The sequence below is a fragment of the Patagioenas fasciata genome, chromosome 7, assembly GCF_037038585.1.
Source record: "Patagioenas fasciata isolate bPatFas1 chromosome 7, bPatFas1.hap1, whole genome shotgun sequence".
Lineage (NCBI taxonomy): Eukaryota > Metazoa > Chordata > Aves > Columbiformes > Columbidae > Patagioenas > Patagioenas fasciata.
Window position 1 is genome coordinate 30,222,794 of NC_092526.1, and position 21,195 is coordinate 30,243,988.

At 38.4% G+C, this 21,195-nt stretch overlaps 1 long non-coding RNA gene across 2 annotated transcripts in view; it reads left to right on the forward strand.

Moving 5' to 3' along the window:
- Positions 1–21,195, forward strand: part of LOC139828369 (uncharacterized) — an 88,291-nt gene that overhangs the window by 21,317 nt on the left and 45,779 nt on the right. The window contains exon 7 of one of the 2 annotated variants that reach the window (XR_011739885.1): positions 10,516–10,616. The exons of the other annotated variant lie outside the window; for it this stretch is intronic. This is a non-coding gene — a long non-coding RNA (uncharacterized lncRNA). The remainder of the gene's footprint in view (positions 1–10,515; positions 10,617–21,195) is intronic. 2 annotated transcript variants of the gene reach the window in all.

Sequence of the window (21,195 nt, forward strand, 5' to 3'; positions counted from 1 at the left end):
GTTGTATTCCTGAACCATATCTTAAAATGCTTACATTCATACCAAAGAAGCAGCCCATTCCTACATTTATCATAACCCTATGGTCCAGCTTTGAAACTGTGGTCAGCAGGTAATCAGTAGAGTTGTTTTTCTTTCTTGTTTTCTGATACATTCCATATCTGTTCATTTTCATCTGACTCTATTCTTCAGTCACTCTCTTGTGGACGATAGCTCTGGAATTCTCCACAGTAGTTCCAGAAGTGGTGTATTTTTTGAAGATGTTGGTTTTGGGGGAGGAGTGGGCAGAACTACATGTTTTGGGAAGTGGTCACTGAAGGAAAGTTTGCTTGTGAGGTGGAGGCTAACCCAGTAGTCCAAGGGATCTACAGTTTCAGAAAAAATACTCTTTTGGAAAGTATAAGCAAGAATTTTTCAAAGAGGTGAGGTCAAAAAGATGTTAAAGAAAAATAATTTAAAAGGAGATGTAATCAGGTCACTGGGGAATTAACCACCTTGTCCTGAGTCCCAACTGCTTCTAACACTGACACAGAATTAGAATGCTGTTTTCATTAAGTGTCAAATAAACATTAATTTAATAAGGACATAATTGTTTTACTACTGTTTATGTTAAGATCTCTTTGTGACTGCTCTGTTTCCAGAAATGGTTTTCCTGGAAGTATCTGAAATGACCTACATTTACTCCCATGGAAGATGATAGGTTGCTGCTGTTGATTGCATCCGTCATGCGCACTTGATAAAATTCAAGCACAAACATACTTCAAGGGCCTTGGGGCCTGAGCTGGACTATGTATATGAGAATACAGTTTCTCTGATCTCGATGGAGTTGTGTTGATTTACTCTACCTTGGGATTTTTGGTTGGTTTACATGGTCTGCACCACTTTGTAAAGTACTGCTGGTACAGCTGTGCTGTTGAGGAAGAGATTATCTTACGATTTTTCCCTTGACTGTGTTTTTCTTTGTCTAGAGTAAGTCACAAAGGGCAAAGCATATAGCTACTCTTCATATGAAACTTCCTTTAAAAAAATATGCAGGGGACAATTGCCCTGCTTCAATGTTGTCATTGCAATGATCAGGCAGCAATAATAAAGATTACAAAAGAAAAAATTTATCATCTGCTGGTGCTACAAGCTGCTAAACTTTCCTCTTAATAACAGCATGCAGCCTTTTAGACCCAAGTTATGTGCTGTATACTAAACAAAAGAAAAATTAGGAGGAGAGTAATAGAAAACTCACTGTTTTGGGGCTTTACCACCTTTTAAATAAAATCTTCTGACTTATTTTTGAACATGGAACTACCTTGTTTCTTTGTTTGGTTGGTTTGGTTTTGTTTTGTTTTGTTTTTTATTTAATGGCTTAGTAAATGTTGAAGAATTACAATACAAAGACAGGAGGATCTTCAGGGGCAAAAAAAATACAGTGTTGTGATACAGATCTTGTATGAAAGCTGGTTTTCTTTCACCCTATGAAATCACATTGTCTGTACTCCATTCTTACTATTGTGACTACGAAGTGTGTGGCAGGAGATGAAAGGTGCAAGTGATAACATGACTAATGGATGTATGCTCAATTTTGTGATTTGTAAGGACCTTTTCCTGTTTAGGAAATTTTGTGAATGTATCTGGCATCATGTGGTTTAAAAACCAAAACACAGAAACCCTGGAATTGAACTGATGAGGCTTAGAGACTCCAGGTCAAACACGGTTGTTCTGAATTTAGTCAGATGGGACTGAGGAGGAGCAACTGAACAGTCTGGGAAAGGATGGAAGCAGTGTGTTTGTTTTTGTCTTTACAATGTCGGAATAAAAAAGGCTTCTCACAGACTTGTAGTTCTTGTTGCTTGAAGGCTGAGACTTGCACACCTTGTTCCTTGTAAATGATGATCTTAAATGAAAATGCAGCTTTGGGTATGTGGCAGAAGGCGGTGATGGTGGTTCAGTTCTCTAATCTTTGCAGTGGACTCAAAGCCACGTATCACAGAAGGATCAATAGTGCGTTTCCTGGTGGATCTTAATTGTCAATATCGTGTTTAATTCTTTGCATTCCTGAGTGCCTTTTGCTAATGACTACTCGTTTCAGAGGTTACTGTTGTGTTAAATGGCTCCTCTAGCTTATGGACAGAGGTGGCCAAAAACTGCTTAAAAACTCAGAAATGAGTGGTGAGGACAGCTCTTGCATGTCTTGACTAGCATGAATATTGATAGTAAATGAGACTGTCCCTTCCATCTAGTTTGAAAAATCTGTACTTACTGGGCCTTCAGCCAGGGATTTGGATCTCAGAATGATTTTGCAACTTGATGCACAATAGACACGATGTTAATACGTGCTGCTAGACTGCCTCTGTAATGGAAAGAGTGCCTTTGTCAGCCTGTTCCCTCAGCTCTTCTAGACCTTGATCTACTAATGGAAAACTGGCAAGAACAGCATTTTTCAATCATGCCTACCCCGAAAAGATTTTGTGTGTACTTTTCGCTGTGTAAGTATTCCTGTTGCTAGAAATACATAACACATTTCTTTTGTTTGTTTACCTGTAGGTTTGTTTGTGTGTTTTACTTTAAATAATATCCTCAATTAACACAGACTCTAATTTTCATTTATGTAAAGGAAACCTATTTAATATTAGATATCATTAATAAAAAAAAATTAGAAGTAAACTTCAAATATGGAAATTATTATTTTCACCTCAGTGGATCATCTCCATTAGGTTTTACTAAATGAGGGAATGTATTCTTAAAATACTTTTTCCTCTTGTATGGCGTTTTCCCCCTCATGCCCAATCTTTAAATGTCTTTTATTAGCTTTATATAAAGATACTGTTTTAAAGTGCAACTAAGGTAATTTGTAATTAATTAACTGAAGTCAGATGTTTTCCATATGAGAACTATAACTGAGCAGCTGATACCTTTTTAAATGCAGTCAGCTATGTTACAGGAGGAGGTTTCTTAGGAGCCAGGTTGTCATGAACAAGGAATTTACTTCACAAAATTGAGAGAAAGTCTAGTTTGCTTTTGTCGTAGGTAGGTGTAGTAAATGGGAGATGGTTCCTCAGATAAGGACTTGGTACATTGTCATTAGCCACACCAATGTGAATTCTTGCCCCACCATTAATAATGCAGCTCTCTGAGACGTTCTTAGCTTGTTTTTTTTAAACAAGGAAATATTTAAAGTTTTATTGATGATAAAATGTTTCAAGTGGTAAACTGTTGTATCTACCCAAACAGCACTCTGTGGTTACTAGTCCTGTGTTTCAGTTACTTTGTTTGTTTCCTTTGTTTAATACACATTAAAGAATCTTTTCTTTGACAGTTAAACTATATTAGTATTAAAAATGGCTTGCCCTATTAAAAGAAGTAAATAAATCTGTGTGACTACAGCTTCATAAAGAACATTCTGTGAAAAAAACCCATGAAACTAGGAGTGTAGCTTCCATTCAGATTTGGTAAACAGAGAACTAGCTGGTTAAATGGGTGACAGATTGGTTGTTGTGTGGAAGGATTTTAACTGTATGGCTTAGAAGCTATGCATATTCTTCTTAGCACCTGCCTCTGTATACAGGAATGTGAACATTTGAATTCCAGGAAAATTTCATTCCCAGATTTGACAATGAAAAGCGTGAGGTTCACTAGGGAGCTTGAGGTTCAGAGGTTTGAAGTGGTAGGTGAGATCATGGGAAGATACTTGGAAACGTCCACTTCCCACTTTATTTAGAAAGCTATTTTTATGGGTCAGGTGCTACTTTGGACAGATAGAGCAGTTGCGGTGGTGGTCTTAGACTCTAGAAATTGCCATGACAAAGAAGAAATTGTAACATACATGTGAGGGTGTTAGCTGTATCCTACACAACTAGATGGCACCATACCTGGAGATTCAGTTGGAAAGCAACTGAGTACAAACAAATGATAAAAAAAGTTTTTTTAGTTTTGTAGAACTTGCTATTTTTCACCTTTTGTTTGTTTGTTTGTTTGTTTTTGGAAACTTTTTTCTGAAATACATTCATTTTCATATTGCTGACTTACTCTTGACAACATGCTAATGGACAAGCATTAAGGAGAGCAGTTTTACTAGAGTGAGGAAATAAATTAGTCTAGGGTGTCATTCTTGGCCTCTGGGTTTGATCTAGAGCAGTATAAATGGTTGATTAGTTATGCTGTGGGAGGAAAAGGGAAAGGTCAGTTTTAAACAAGTTCACAGTGCTTAGCTGCTACCAAATGATCTCTTAGTAGATATTGCCTAGGAAGTGTTAGAAGTGTTTTAAAGCCACCATCTAATCTGTCTGTGCTGGCTTTGAACAATGGATTAACTGAAACTGTCAATACAGCACTATGTACAGCAAGATAGTTGTCATCTTCAGTGGCTCAGCCTATTAAAAGGACTTGTTTTTCCCCTTCCTTTTCTCCCAGGCTTTCAAAATTGAATTTCACTTACATCCTATTGGGGTAAAGCTCTTCAAAATATAATGGGAATGTCTGGAGAAATCTCCTTTATTTTTTGGTCTTCTAAAAAGTTGAACCAATTATGTGGTTTCTTTTTTTCTTTCCTTTGCTCATGACACCAGATAGTTAAGACGTAACAGTAGCTTTCCTGATGTTTTTTTCTCTCCAGTGTGACTTTGGAAAGCGAGAGTTAAATTATCTAAACACTGGGTTTTAAACATTCCAACCCACTTATGGGTATGCTGTCAGAGATTTCGAGGCTGTTCTTGGTCTGATCACTTACCAGTGTTTCATGCTCCCTTTTGTGCTGGTGGAATGATTAGACTTGTGTTTAAATACTTATCATCTTTTCAAATTATCTTCCTTCGTGCTCAATACTGTGTTTTTTTCTGCTGAAACAGCTAGGTGTTCCCTGAACTGGATTTCCTGTAGTGGGTTTTATTTTTAAAAATATTTGGATACTTCAGTGAAATGTTGATTTCTTGGTTTTCCCTGGGCTGTAAGAAGAAATGAAAAAAAAAAAAAATCTGAGAAACACATTTAAAAACAAAAAAACAAAATCAGACTGTTTAAAAGTCCTGCATTTATCAGAGTTTGAAAATACAGTTAGGAAAAGCAGAAACACTTGACCAGTTCTGCCTTTATGAAATCTAGTTGCTGGTTAAGTCGAAGATGAGTCAACAAAGTGTTCCAAATGTGTTCCTGCTTGAGTTCTGTGGGCAAAAACTTCCAGACTTAGATGAGTGACAATTTTACATGACTTCACTTTTCATGTGATCCAGTAAAGTTAAAATCTGCACAGATAAACTGACCAGACCTAATGATCTGTTCAATCCATGGGAAGTTGCCGTATGTGATATGTGTTATCTAGACACACCAGATTACAAAAGCATGTTTTTCTGTCAGAAGAGCAAGCTAAATAATTGCTTAGCTTGGTTGGCTGAACTTATTGGTTGTGCTTAGGCTGGAAAATGTGCTAAAGGGTACTGGTGAGGTCAGTGTGGTGTGGTAGGTCCATGTCTGCATTGTCACCTTAGCAGTAAGCTGTATTTACAGAAAGTTGGAGGGTACTTGGCTATAAAGCTGCTCTTCTGTGAATACAATTTGCTTCGTTTTTTACAGTATTTTAACTCAAACTGTATTAGTTTTGGTAGAGCTGTTTACATACTTTGTCTCTGTGTTTGTGTAGACAGTGCACTCATCTGCTTTGCTAGATCACCTGCAGAAACAAAGCTATTCATGGAGCAAGTGTGGACAAACGTTATGTTCCATGAAGATGAGTAGAACTGGGCAAACATCATATTGCTAATTTACAGAACATGGAATAAATGCTGAGCAAAATGAAGAATTATTTGGGATCCAATAAACACTTAGGTAAAATTTCTTTTTTTTCAACATCCTACTTAAAATGCAACTAAATTAAGTGTTTCATATGAAAATATTTGTTTGGGAAATGTGCCTTTGTAAAGAATGTTTTGAGCAAGCAGTCAAATTGTTTGCCAGAATCATTGTGTTTAGAGAAGTTGTCTTTTGGGATAGGAAACTTTTGTCCTAATCCGAAGCTGGTACTTAGCAAGACCTCTGCACGTAGTGTGTGTTCTGCTTTTGTGTTGGGTCACTTCAACAGCACTCATGTGGTTAAAGAGAAAAAAATAAAATCTTTGAAGTGGGAGATTTCCAGTTGCTATGGCTAGTTGTGTCTGAAGGGAAGTCTGAAATCTCACTGGTAAATGATCACGTATCTCTTCATGGGAATGCTGGGAGAAGATGTCTGATATAAATCAGCAGTGCTAAAGCTGATTAATGTTATTGATGATATGTGGCCAGTAGTCCCAATCATTAGATTAAGTTTCTCAGGAAGAAAATGTATTTGATAGCTTTCAGTAAAACAAAAGTCTAGGAGAAGACTTGACCTCTTTCGAATCTGATGCTGGCTGGGATTTAAAGAATGGCTGTTAGAATACACAGTTGTAGTATTCAGCAAAAAAAAAATTACACGATGGCCGCAGTTAGACTTGACTGAACTTGTAGGTTTTTTCCAAGCATTATGCTATACCTGAATTGCAGGGGTTTTTTTTAAACATGATGCTCTTCCATGGAAGTAGTTTGGCTATGTTGAACTGAAGAAGTCACTGAATGTGCTGAGCTGGGAGGCTAGGGAGACACAATATTATTCTTTTCCTGTATTGTTTGAAAAATGTCACAGGATGTTATATCTATGCTAGCCTCCAATCAAAATGCATCTAAATTAAAATTACAAAAGACCCCCACCAGCTCAAATGTGCAGTATATTTTAAAATGGAGGAGCTGTGCACTCTCATGACACATTGTATTTGTTAATTGTGAGCAGTTCACTTTTTGCATATTGCAATATTTGGAGATGACTTGATTAGCTCTTTCTTGCATAGTAAATTTTGTGCTGAGCTACAGCAAACCTCATAGTCCTTGAATGTATCAACAAATCTACATCTTTACTGTACTAATGCTACAGGTGTTGCTACAAGAAAAGATGACATCTGATGGTGGTAGTTAATCAGATTGGTGTGACTATGGGTAATTGGCTTATTAACTGAGCCAAAGTCACAGTGCCAAAAAGTGTACAATAAAGCACTCGTGTTTCACCTTGACACTGTTAGCATGAAACAGCAGTTAATAGGGGAAGAAAAAGGAAGCAATTGGGATGGTTTGACTTTTATTTTTTTTTTTTAAGTATTCCTCCTTCTCCCCTGTCTTTCCTTTATTGTGAGGATGAAGGGAAGAAGGAACATGAAAGCAGATGCAGTGTAACACCCAGGAACACAACCCTTATAAAACAAAAAGCTGCTAAGCAATAACCCTTGCTGTTCGTGGCTGTGAAGAAGAAAAAAACAAGTGTTGCTTAATTTACTAGACAGAGCCATGGTGATTCTGTACACTTCATTTGCTACATATGAAGATGTAACTTTGGAAGGATGTTCATGATGGCACTTGTGGATTGTCAAGGCTACGGGAAATTCTGTCCAAAGCATCTTCTTAGGCTAAGGTTTTTTAATTAATCCAGATAATGCTGGTCTGCTTAGGGTAAAAACTAGTGATGAAATACTACAATTAATCTCCACCCAGTTTAGTTGCAACTTTTTAAAAATAGCGTGCATAAAAACATCTGTGTTCCTTAGTACAGTATCTTTGTGTTCTCTACATGTTGTCTGTAGTTTGGAAATACCTGATCTGCCAACTTACTATGTTTTTTTACAGATTGGAGCATTATGTTGTATCATGTCCTGTGTTCTATACCAGTGCCTAATTTAACCTTTTCTACTCAGAAGCAAGTGCTTGAATGTGTGCCTGCAATGGTAGTGAAAAGGTTAATGCTACCCAACGATTTTTCCTACTTATTATCAATACCTAATGAATGAGTCAGAATTGCTGAGTAATTGTTGAAACTGGTCCTGCAAGGAATGAGGATCAGCATAATCTCACTGAACAATAAATCCATATAGTGGGGGAGAGGGGGACGGGGAAAATCTGTACAGCCTCAATAGAAGGAAAGATGATTTGTTTATGAGGAAGAACAAAACAAGGAAGATGAAGAAGTTTTCAAGAGTGTGAACACCCATAATGGCAGCTTGTATAAATTGCTGTAGAGCAGCTGTTGCGCAGCTAACTCCTCCTGTGTCCTGTGCTTCTGAAAAAAAGGTGAGAAGCTCCCACCCACAGATGCAAAGAAACTATGTACAGATTAAAGTCAGAGCACTCAGAGCCTTTCCTGAGGAATGTAAATGACAACAGAAACTTGTTATTGTGTATTATTTTCAGTTTTAAACAAAATTACGTGCATTCGTTCATAACAAAATAAAACCCAGCCCTGTGTCACACTAATTGTGAGTCCACAAACAGGCTTGGTTTTATCTGTCTCTAAATTTTTATCTTTTTCACAAATCTTAAGTTCCATAGTTTAAGCGCAGAATCAAATTTACATGTATCAGCAATATTATAGTGTGAACAGGTCCCTAAACTTATAATGGCAAAGTGATCTGGCCTTGTGTATTTTTTTTTTTCCTGTGGAATTGCTTTCTTAAACTGGAACTTTTCATTCATCAGCATGGTCTTAAATGTATCTGTTAATGAAAATATGAAAACTGCATACGTATAAATTATGGAGGCTACTCTGCATGTAACAACTGTGTGTTACTTAGTTAAGCTTAATGAATGTCCCTTAAAACTATTACTTTCTTGGCTCTCCATGTGTCTCATTTGTCTTAGGCTAGCAAAATCAATTATGCATGTCTGACTCTCTGATATAATCTATGAAGATATAGTTTCCACAGGTATAGCATATTTATCTTCATTTTTTAAAAGATTATACCTAGATTTTCTATTACCATGGGTTCTCAAAATTTACATGTTTATCTCTTTTTCTACCTCCCATGACCTCAGCTTAAATGGATTGTAAGTTCATAATTTCTTTTAATTGCAAACCTAGGGGCATAAGTATAAATGTATTTAAATTTCCATCCAATATGCCTGTTCATCTGTTTACTGTGATGTAACCTATTTATCTGTAAGGATACCAGTTTGGAAGCTTCAGCAAACAAAGTGAAGCCAATGCATTACACCTGTTTTCCTCCTGTTTAAAATGTGAGAGATATTTTATAGGTCCTTACCTTGCAGTTACTGAGAAGTTATTTAAAATATGACACAACATTCACCCTTGTATTATTCAAAGACTAATTTCTTGACCGTAGCCCTCCTTTCTTATAGAACCTTAGAATGGCTTGGGTTGGAAAGGACCTAAAGATCATCTACTTCCAGCCCCACCTCCAAGCTCCATCCCACCTGGCCTTGAACGCTTTCAGGGCTGGGGCATCCACAACTTCTCCTGCCCTCCTTCCCTGCCACTGCCAGTCTTGCGATTAGCAGCAAGCTCAGGCACCTGTGCGTGAATATTGGAGTAAAAATAGTTCTAGAGTGGTTATGTCCAAGGACAAGTATATTAGCAATCATTAATAGGAAGATCAAACATCTGATGATCAAAAATGGTCATGTTAGTGGTACCATCCTCATTTATTTGATGGTAAAGAAATATTTACTATAAATCTGTTCATAATAATTCCAAGTTTGCTATGACTATTTTGCTGAATTTTATTCCTGTCATCGTACTAACAGTGTTAAATATTTCTGTAAATGAAGTGATGCACTTGGATTTATGGCATTATGCATGGTGACTTTTGGTAACTGCAGCCTGCCAGTGAAGTTTGCTAAAAAATACAGTTTGATCTCTTCACTGTGGGACTATTGGAAATGTGTCTGTCAGTTTGAGTCATTCTGTTAGCCTTCCTTCCTATTTGTGTGCAAAACCATTAGGCCAAAGAGCTCATTGACATATTTGATTAATGATGAGTGAACCATCCTTAAATTGAAGCTGAAACTACTTAATGGTGTTTGAAAAGTTTTAATTAACTGTTCTTTTTGGACAACTTTAGAAGTTCTTGTCAGTATTTTTAACTAAAAAAAGAAATAGAGAAGCTGGAAAATTGCACTTTAAAATCTTAAAACAACTGCTTTTCTTACTTGGTTTATTTTTGACAGAGTAGCTCTTAGAAAACTGACTTTTTTTTTTCTGTTATGGCTGCCTAAGACTTTGAGGAATAACAGAAGGAACATATCAACCATAGCTTTTTGTTGTAATTTGGTTTTGTGCAGAATTTGTAATAAAATATTGAACTTAAAATGAGGAGCTGTGGGAAATAAAATTGAAACAGTCACTGATGTCAAATTTAAAGTTTCTTAGCTGTTGCTGAAGTGATGTGTAAATTACTTGGGTCACATCCTAAGAGATGTCAATGACCTGGTGAGCGTCTTCAGTTCCCATGGCTGCAATCATAGCTGAAGGTGTAGGGGGTGTCTTAGACCATGTTGAGCCACCTGAACAGTCATCTTACCTGGAACTCCTTGAGTGTTGCATTATGCTACATTTCTAATTAGCGTAGGTAGTTCTGGCCCTTTCTGTGCAACCCCTTGGAATCCGTATCTGACTCTAGGACTACTAGTTGTAAATGATAAACTGTTTCTGTAGCCTACATATTTTTTTTTTTTCATTCTCAGTTTGTAACTTAAATATGGAGTGTGACATCAGCAGGGTGAAACTAGTCCCACTGAACTGAACAACGACGTTTCCTGCTGCATTGTTGGGCCCTGGCTTTCAGGTGAGTTCTGAAATAACCTGTGCATGTTGCCGTTGTGTTAGTGCTTCTGTGTATGACAATGTAATCCTTTAAAAAGGTACCAGAAAGGCAGTGGAAATGAGGTAGGTGTGCTGCCTGTATTTGCTTTGCTGTCTACCAGGCAATCAGGACACCATTAGCAACTCCTTGGGGATCCTCTTGTTTTAGTAATTAATAGGAAATGGAGCCTGGTTGAGTGACCCAACCTGTATGAGAGAGCAAGCTGAAATGCCCAGGGATCTCACCTGTGTGCCTCAAAGTCTTTATTGCCTAAAACAAATTGTCATCAAACAAAGCCTGGCTACCCTAAACATGCCTCTCTTGTATTATACAATCTTACTAAAAGCTTTATTAATAGTTCTGAATGGCAGAGTTGGGTTACTTTATTTGTAACTCAGGCTGATGGGGCAGAGGTTGCCTGAGTCATCTCACTTACTGGTTTTAAATATAGCCACAGCTTTTGGAGTCCCTCCAGGCCTACAGGAATTATTGAAAATCAATTCCATATCTTCAGATGACTCTCTTAATTTGTACTCTAAAGATTTTGTTTTAATCAAGAGCTTTCTAAGTCATGATAGGAGAGGGAAAGGATTGCCTCAGTCTTGTGGTGTGATTGATCTGGTAAGTTTGTGGTTTTTTTTTTCAAACATAAACTGGGAGCTTTTTTGATTGTTAGGTCCTCTTTATAAGACTATTGATACTTAATAATATACTATTACTTGTATTCTTCTAACTGTTGCTCAACAGACTCTTGCACGAGAGTTCGGTATGGGATGTCTTCTTGGATCTCATATTTCAGACTCTTGTTATCTGAATTTCAGTTTCTTCCCTCATTTCATGAAAATCTTTGTTTAAGTGGAAGCCAGGAAAACTGTTAAAATTAGGTATTTCCATTTTGCAAGTTCAAAATCTCAACACCTTTTTATATAAGGTAACTTTTATTTAAAAAAAAAAAAAAAATCATGCTCAAAATTGTGACCTTGAGATTTTAAACCATTCCAGGAGAGTCCTGGAAACTGTGGCTGCATGGGGGGTTCTCTGCCTCCTAAAGCTTTTCAGGGTGGACCTGAATTTTGATTCCTGGGGACACTGCAGACCTTCTCACTGTTTACAACTGCCTGAATGGAGGCTGTAGCATGAGGGTGTTGGTCTCTTCTCCTGAGTAGCAAGTGATAGGACAAGAGGAAACAGGCTCAAGTTGCACCAGGGAAAGTTCAGACTGGATACTAGGAAAAAAATTATTCCTGGAAAGGGTTATCAGGCATTGGAATAGGCTGCCCAGGGCAGTGGTGGAATCGCCATCCCTGGAGGTGTTTAAAAGGCATTTAGATGAGGTTGTTAGGGGCATGGTTTAGTGCTGGAGTTAGGTTATGGTTGGACTTGATCATCCTCAGGGTCTCCTCCAACCAAAACTATTCTATGATTCTGTAACTTAGTAGGCAAGTAGCAGATGTGGTCCTCTCAGGTTTGCTTGCTATTAGTTAGTGTATCATCAAAACCTACTTTTTACATAGACTACTGTCACAATCTGTTTTCATCTCCCATAATTCATAGGATAATGTAGTCTCTAAACTTTATATCATGAGCACATTGGATTAAAAAAAACAATACAAAACAAAAACAAACAACCCACCCCAAAACCATACAAATCAAACAAGGACTCAGTCACTTTCACACAGGCTAGTCTTAACATGTGAGTTCTCTAACTCATTATTTGGTTAGTTCACAAATTGAATACATGTTCTGAAGTAACTGGTGTGCATATATGAGCAAGATGGTTCCTTAGCTGAGGGGAAGGATGCTCGTCCTTCCTCCTCTGCCACATGTGGGCATCCCCTGCGCTGTGCTGGGAGCACCAGTGCCTCGGCACACCGGCTGCTGCTGGATCAGCTTGACAGGCTTTTTGGGTAAATTGGTGTGTTTCTAGCTGCCAGCTGCAAATTTGGTTGATACCATTTCTGTGAGTTAGTGGGTTGCAGTTCATGAGTGAAGATGCAGGGGACAGCCAAGCTGCAGGCGACAGTGGCCGCAGAAAGTGCATGTCCTGCTCCAACACAAGGGCTCGTTTGAGAATCAAATTGTAAAAATATTTTCCAGTTGATATAAATAAATGATAATATATTGCACTCTGTTAGAATACTAGGGTTTAATGAAGGTAGTTATTCTGAACAAAGATTATACTTCATTCTAGAATAAAAAAATTATCAGAGCAAAACAATGCTCTATTTCTTAATGTTAATACTAGTGACATGACTTTGTGGTCTTACAGTTGCATTTGTTTTCAATAGAATTGCATTAATCTGGCAATATACTATATAGCAAATAGTGGTAGGGGCAAAATGGGAACAAAATGACAAAATTGGAGGCATTGTGATGGACAGTGTATGTATACATATATAAAATTATTTTTTTGTCCTGTATGTGTTGGTTTAATTAGTCAAGAGCTCTTGAAAGTAGTGCTGTTCAACAGTGCATGAACTGCTTTGAAACAAATAAACAAACCAACCCCAAAACCCTGAACAAACAAAATAAAAACAAACCCCACCAAAAAAAAAAAAACCAAACCAAACAAAACCCCAAACAAACAAAAAACCCAAACAAAACAAACAAACAAAGAAAGCCAAAACAAAAACAATCGATGAAACACATTTGACCTTGTGTTTGTCTGGAAATGGACTGACTTTAACATTAGCTAGCAGTCTGTATGTGTTTGTATGGCACTAAACCCAAACAAATGAAGTTGTCTGCTATGTGCAATTATTTTTTACCTGAAGAACTTAAAATAGATACCTGTACAGATACTTTTAAGATGATACTATTACAAATCTAATTCTCTCACAATGTTAACTTTTCTCACAAAAAGTCCTCAAAATAAAAGTCCTTCATTTGCTGTTTTCTGACAGGGTTAAGTGGGCTTTGTGTACTTCAAACTTTAAAGGACTTTGGGGTGGGGTTTTCTGTTTGTTTTGTTGGGGTTTTCTGTGTGTGTGTGTGTTTTGTTTTGTTTTTCTTTACCTCCAGGTTTCATTTTTATTTTTAATGAAGCATCACAAGTTATTGGACCATGTCTTAGTAGTTCAAATTTCTGTCATTCCTTGAGAGTCAGTGCAAAATTTCGTCCGTCACTGAAACGATATAGAATTTCAAATACTTGAGGTGGAGTTGTATATCTTATGTCAGAGCAGTCTAAGAGTTGTAGAACCTTCAGCTGAATTGCACCCATCTCTTTCGAACAGGAGTATTTGCTTTGGTATTCCTGTACAAAACTGGTGGCTGGTGGCAAAGCTTCCCTGGAGATTTCTATAGGGATGCTAAACAGTTTAGTTTTTGTTTGTTTGTGCTTTTTTTCTTAAAGGCACTAAAAATTCAGTGTGAAGAAACTGATGAAATGAACCTTGCTTACAAAACCATCTGAATTGATCTGAGAATATATTTCAAGTAACGTATGATCTATAAAATAGAACATACATTGATTTTAATAAGGTAGGTTTGCTTTTGACAGGCAGTGGAGGACTATCAGTCTCCTCTGCAGTGCTTATGTTTACTGAGAACACTACTGTATTTTCTGAAATTTCACTAAAATTGAAGCTTCTAGTAGTATAACTGAAACCAATAGATACTGGGGTTTTTTTGACTTTTTTTTAATATGGAAAGCAGGGAATTTTAATACATAGTAGATGGCTAGTATTCTCTTAGAATACAGATGACGCATTGAGAAGGACCCTATGAAGGGAATGAATCTGTATGAGTGGGATATGGTAGATAGATTTAAAAAAAAAAAGCAAAAAACTTTTAACTGAACACAATAAAGCAAAAATATTGGAGATGAAACTTATTTCTTTTATGGTGTACTTGTTTCATGTCCATTATATTTAATTAGAAAGAGATGATGAATTGATTTGGTTTAAAGAGGGGCAGATAGTCTTGGAAACAGAATCTTTGCCTTTTTCTATTGTCTCCAAATATAGTTGTTGCATAAGTGAGACTGTAATGGGATACTTAATTAATTTTCTGTAATATAATTCATTAACGCATTTATTAATTTAATTATATGTGATATAATTAGATAATTTTGAATGTTCTGATTCTTTCTGCAGTTTGAAAATAAGAAAATTAAATACACTAATCATTAAATAACTTTCAGGCTGTATTTTAACTCCAATTTACAGAATCACAGAATCACAGAATTGGCTAGGTTGGAAAAGACCTCAGAGATCATCAAGTCCAACCCTTGGTCCAACTTCAGCCCATTTACTAGATCATGGCACTAAGAGCCATGTCCAATCTCAGTTTAAAAACCTCCAGGGACGGTGAGTCCACCACCTCCCTAGGCAGGCCATTCCAATGCCTGATCACTCTTTCCGTAAAGAACTTCTTCCTAATATCCAGCCTAAACTTCCCCTGGCAGAGTTTAAGCCCATGTCCCCTTGTCCTATTGCTAACTGCCTGGGAGAAGAGACCAGTTCCCACCTGACTATAACTTCCCTTCAGGTAGTTATAGAGAGCAATGAGGTCACCTCTAAGCCTCCTCCTCTCCAGGCTGAACAACCCCAGCTCCCTCAGCCTCTCCCCATAGGTCATGTGCTCAAGTCCCTTCACCAGTCTTGTTGCTCTTCTCTGGACCCGCTCCAGCACCTCAATATCCCTCCTGAACTGAGGGGCCCAGAACTGAACACAATACTCCAGGTGTGGCCTCACCAATGCAGAGTACAGGGGAAGGATCACTTCCCTTGTCCTGCTGACCACACTATTTTTGATACAGGCCAGGATACCATTGGCCTTCTTTGCCACCTGGGCACACTGTTGGCTCATGTTGAGCTTGCTGTCAATCAGTACCCCCAGGTCCCTTTCTGTCTGGCTGCTCTCCAGCCACTCTGTGCCCAGCCTGTAGCGCTGAAGGGGGTTGTTGTGGCCAAAGTGCAGGACCCGGCACTTGGCCTTGTTGAACTTCATCCCATTGGAATCAGCCCATTTTTCCAGTCTATCCAGATCTCTTTGCAGAGCCCTCCTGCCTTCCAGCAGGTCAACACTGCCCCCCAACTTGGTGTCATCAGCAAATTTGCTGATGGTGGTCTCAATCCCCTCATCTAAATCATCAATAAAGATGTTAAACAGGACTGGACCCAACACTGACCCCTGGGGGACACCACTAGTGACTGGCCGCCAGCTAGATGCAGCCCCATTTACCAGCACTCTCTGGGCCCGGCCCTCCAGCCAGTTCTTAACCCAGCAGAGAGTGCACTTGTCCAAGCCATGGGCTATCAGCTTTTGAAGGAGTATATTATGGGAGACAGTGTCAAAGGCTTTGCTGAAGTCTAGATAGATCACATCTACAGCTTTCCCCTCATCCACTAGGTGGGTCACCTGATCATAAAAGGAAATCAGGTTGGTCAGACAGGACCTGCCCCTCCTAAACCCATGCTGGCTGGGTCTGATCGCTGGTCCATCCTGGAGGTGCTGTGTGATTGCATTCAGGATGATCTGCTCCATCACCCTGCCAGGCACCGAGGTCAGGCTGACAGGCCTGTAGTTGCCAGGGTCAGCTTTGCAGCCCTTTTTGTGGATTGGGGTAACATTTGCCAGTTTCCAATCATTTGGGACCTCCCCAGTGAGCCAAGACTGTTGGAAGATGATGGAGAGCGGCTTGGCGAGCTCTTCTGCTAGCTCCCTCATCACCCTAGGATGGATCCCGTCTGGTCCCATAGACTTATGAGGATCCAGATTCCTTTATGTTGGGATTATAGCCTGTCATTTCTTTCAGAGTATCAGCAAAGGAACAGTTGCTAGGATTATTAATTTTTTTCTATAGGATAAGCATCTTCTCAAAAGTGCTTTCTTCTTTTAAGTGAAATACTGGAGCAGAGGAAGCATCTATTAGAATAAATGACTGAAAAATGAGCATTTGTGGGGTTGCCAGTCACACAGTTGTCATTGCCCCTTTCTAAGGGACCTGGTAGATGAATAGGAATTTAATCAACATGCTTTTTCACTTTGTTTGAAGAATAAAAAAAAAAAAAAAAAAAAAAAAAAAACAAACCAAAATGCAAATGAAGACTTTTGGGCAAAGGGTGAGGTGTCAGGAGTTGGGCTTGGCTGATTGCTCACCTTTTAGTGCCACTGTCCCCCGTTCCCTTGTGTGTGGGCACACGTTGCACAAGCAGGAAACTATTTACCTTTTTACCTTCTGGCTCATTGCAATGAGCTTCCTAAGGTCAGAAACCACCATTCAATAGCAGAGAAAACAGTAATGACACTGAGGTGGGCAGGATGGCCTTTTATTAGTGATGGCAAGTTGCTGAACTCTGCCGCTTTCACAGAAGTGCTGTATTTCTCCCTGGTGCTGTCTGTTTAGATGCCACATCTGGCTTGTTTATGACTGTACTGCCCATGTGCTGCTGGTCCTGCAGCCCTTGACTCTACACAGCCTGTGCCAGGTGTATGTCATGGGCACCCTCCAGTCTGGCTTTGACTGCTGGCCTTGGAGAGCTTGTAGGACCTGTGAGTTCACATCATTCATAATAACAACACTGTGCTGGATATCTTTGAACAGAGTGCTTCCTCACTTGTGGCCTTCATAGTGTAACCAGGAGTGTGTTAGCTAATGTTGTCATTTACTTGCCATTAATCTTATCTCACCAATAATTCAACCAAAAATGTTATCAAAGAAACCCTTGAGAAAAAAGATGAAGGTGAAGTGGGTTTGTTTGTTTAACTGTTAAGCTTCTTCCTCCTCAACATCTATTTGCTTGCACCCTGACTATTCCTATAGCAGTAATGACTGTGGCGCACACAATTATATGGTTGTCTTCTTACCCCTGAGCTGAACCGTTGACTTTGCCTACTAAAGTCTAAGCTAACCTTAGGTGTGTGGAAGCAGTACTTAGAAACTTGTGAATTTGGGAGTTCAAAGAAAAATTAATTTTCCGGGGGTGCTGTGCTGTCTTGTATTGCTTAATCAGCTGTGATGAAGTGATACTTTTTTAGCAAGACAGAGGAAAATCTATTCTAATGGCTTTTTCCTGCAGTGATTGTGCTGACTTGGTGATTCAATCTGCAAAGTTAATTGGAGAGAGACATGAAACTGGGTAGAATTTGAAGGATTTTAGTGTTCTAAGCCTCAGCCCCTCAGGCTTCACACAGAATGAAACATAATCAGCTTTCAGTAAGCACTAGTTTTCATTAATCATAAACTGTAGGCAAAGCTGGAGCTTGCAAATTTAGATCTTTTATTGTTGTTTCATGCTAGTGTCTATTTTCTCTTTTTCTTATTGTATATGACTCTCTCAGCAACTGTGTTAGCACAGATGGCTCAAATCCCTAGCAGAAAAGTAATCAACATTTGTGAACATGATGCATTCAAAATAAATGACAGAGGAGGAAAAATGCATTGCTTTAGAAATTAGGAAGTAGATTAAACTATAATAGTCCATGTAAACACATCCAGGAAAGCAAGCTGGAGGTTTGTTTTCAACAGAACTCTGACTTCAGTATATATAACCTTCTGTTGAATTTATTGATGGGACAGGAAGCAAGTTAAATTGAAATTGGAGAGCCACTGGTCTAATATCAGTAATTTCAAATGTTCTTTTTTAAAAAGCTTAACAAAATGTTATATAATTGTCATAGATTAGATAGTACAGTGAAGAAAAAGAAAGGACACATTATCCTACAGATCCTAATTATCACATTTTAACTGAAATGTGACTAGAAGTTACAGATGTTCACAAGCAGTTCTCTTTGATCAATGTGTGTAATGTATTAACTGGAGTTACCAGCAGCCTTAGATTTAAACTCACAGTGTACTTTTGAATTCTTAATCTGGAAACAATAGACTAAGATTTGTTCATAAACCCATAGTGAGGATTATGGGAGCACAGCACTTGAGTTGATATGGCACATCAGCTGCCACCCTTCTCGTGAAGAACTAAGTGACTTGTGGCTAATTTGTTCAAATTATAAGACCTATATTGCAAAGATAATTCCTGAATGACCAAAGTAAATTATTATAGCCTCTCACCTTTTCTTTACCTTTAGCCATGTCCTAAGTTAAATGTTAAAACTGAATTAGTGCTATAAACTGTGGGCTAAATATTGTTAAAGCCTAAAGCTAAAATGTATTTTTCTTAAGTCAGCGGCCTTTTTCCTGTGTACTTCCCATGGTGGTTCCCTTCCTCCTCCACCCTGCTTTCTTCAGCCTGTGTTTGTTGCTGAGTGTTAAGTGTGGAAATCATCTTTGTGGTTGCTGGCCTGGAGAAAGCAGGCAGCAAGTAAGCAAGAAAAAACACAGCAAGGCCAGACCCTTCCCCAGGGGTGGGAATGAAACCAAGGAGTTTGTATTTGTGTTCATTTATCTAATAAAGAGTAACAAAAGCTGTTAGAAGCATTGACTTACTTTCCTTCTAGTGTTCATTACCACTCGTCTGTTGTAACAGCTGGAAGGTGGTACACAGGTATGTTATGGCTGTTAGGTGTGTAGATACCACTCTTTCCACAGACTCTTGTGCCTGCTGTGCTGCAGAGGATGAGTGTTTGTCTGATGGTGAGTCAGCATACAGCGGTGTGTCCTGATGTAAGCCTTGGGGGGCTGGGGGATGCGATGAGAAGAATGCTGTGAATGATGAGGAGAGGGACGGTTTCATTTGGAGAGTTGTGTGTATCAATGGGAAAGTTTCTTGCACTTTCTTTTCTCCCCTCTTTTCCCCCCAGCTAATGAGTAGCTTTGCTTCTGTGGGTAAATAGAGACTTAAGGTTGACTTTTGGAACTGCAAAGTTCTGCCATGTTTACCTCAGGCTGTTGAACTGCTCTTCTGAATATACTAAAGGTGATGTGAAGTGCTCTTGAATTTAGGCTTGAGCTTCTCGAAGTTGCATATAAAAATTTTTCACTAGTCATGGGATATTCTTCTGCCTGTAAATGGGAGATGATATGTCTTTACAGATGGAAGATGTCTAGACGGTGTTCTTTACTCCAGGAGCACTGTAATTGCTTTTGCATTCAATGTTTTGTATATTCCCCTACTGCCTCCACCTCCCTTAACTATTGGGGCATTATACTTGAAATGCTGGTAAAATTCTGTACCCTTTAGGCTATTTTATGTCCAATAATATCTGGTGTAGAGGAGATAGCTTGATCATATTCTTGCAGATTTCTCTAAATTGCAGTCCAGGAGTGCTTGATCAGTGACAAGAAAATGACTAACTTTTTAAATAACCTTGAAAAAAATTTCTAAATCATGGTTCCTATTCAGTATTCCTCAACACAGCTTCTAGACCCCTTCCCCCTGCCAACCAAAAAACTGATTCTGTAGTCGGTGCGTTGTCTGGTTTGTAGCTACTTCTGAGATTTTTCACACAACTGTCTTTCAAGCTTTCATACCTCTAAACTACTTAAATGCCATATGTCACCATGAAAGACTTAATGGGCATACAAATGATAGAATTAGTTTGCCTCTTGGGATTTTGGTAGTATAGAGTTCTACAGGAGACGTTTTTCTAGCAGAGACCACTTCTTTGACCATTTTACTATTATGTCGGCACACAAATTCTGCTGCTAGTTTAGTATTGTTTTACAAGAAACTACAGAAGAAGAAAATAATTAATCATATTATCTTTCTAAATGGTGTCTGATAAAATACTGGTTCTAAATAGTTATCCTGTGCAATAGAAATTAAATGGATATTTGTCTTCTAATAGATGTCAAGCTGTAGTCCTGCTTCTTTTAAATCAAGGTATTGAATTTTATTTTAATTCAAAGCTGGCTTTCTATTGGCAGCTCACCACCAGAAACATGATATGGCTTAATCCTTTCTTCTGGGTACAGCGAGGACATCTCCAGGATGTAGGACCATAGCAGGAGTGTTATACATATGTACATACGAAGAGCAGCCGTATTTTTTTCTTCTTGTTTTGGTGGTGGTGTGGTGGGTTGGTTGGTTTGTTCTGTGTGTTTGCTTTTTTGTTTTGTTTTGTTTTGTTTTTAAAGCTTTCAAGCAAGCTTTTTCTGGCTTCATGGCCACAAAGTATCCTTTCTCTGTGGAGTCACTCTGCTCCAGCACCTTCTACTGTGTGCACAGAGGTTCTGCAAACAGGATGTGTTTGTGAGTCTAAAGCAATTATTTATTGTTTTTTTTTTTATTTTTCCACAAGTGAGTATTTCTGTAAGTCTCCTCTTTAAAACATATAGCACTGAACAAATTCTGCTGCTCAAGACACTTGAGCTGTGATAAAACAATTGGTTTGGTTAAGAAGTTTAAGTTGGAGCTTTCTCTTAAGTGTTGGTGTTGCCTGTCATGTAAGCATTTTTAAGAATGGGAACAATTTATAAACTAGAACTCATTGAGACCAGTCACGCACTTTGATCAATCATTATTCTCAGTGGTTTGTTCTATGCCAGTGTTTCTGTGACTTTTCCTCACCTTCCACCCCTTCAAAATTCTTCCTTGGAAATGCAAGGTTAAAAAAAGAAGTAGCTATCAAGCTCCATGAGCTTTGCTTGCATAAAGCTTCTTTAACCCATACTACACTGAGGTAAAACATATCCTTATGAATCTGAAGATTCATA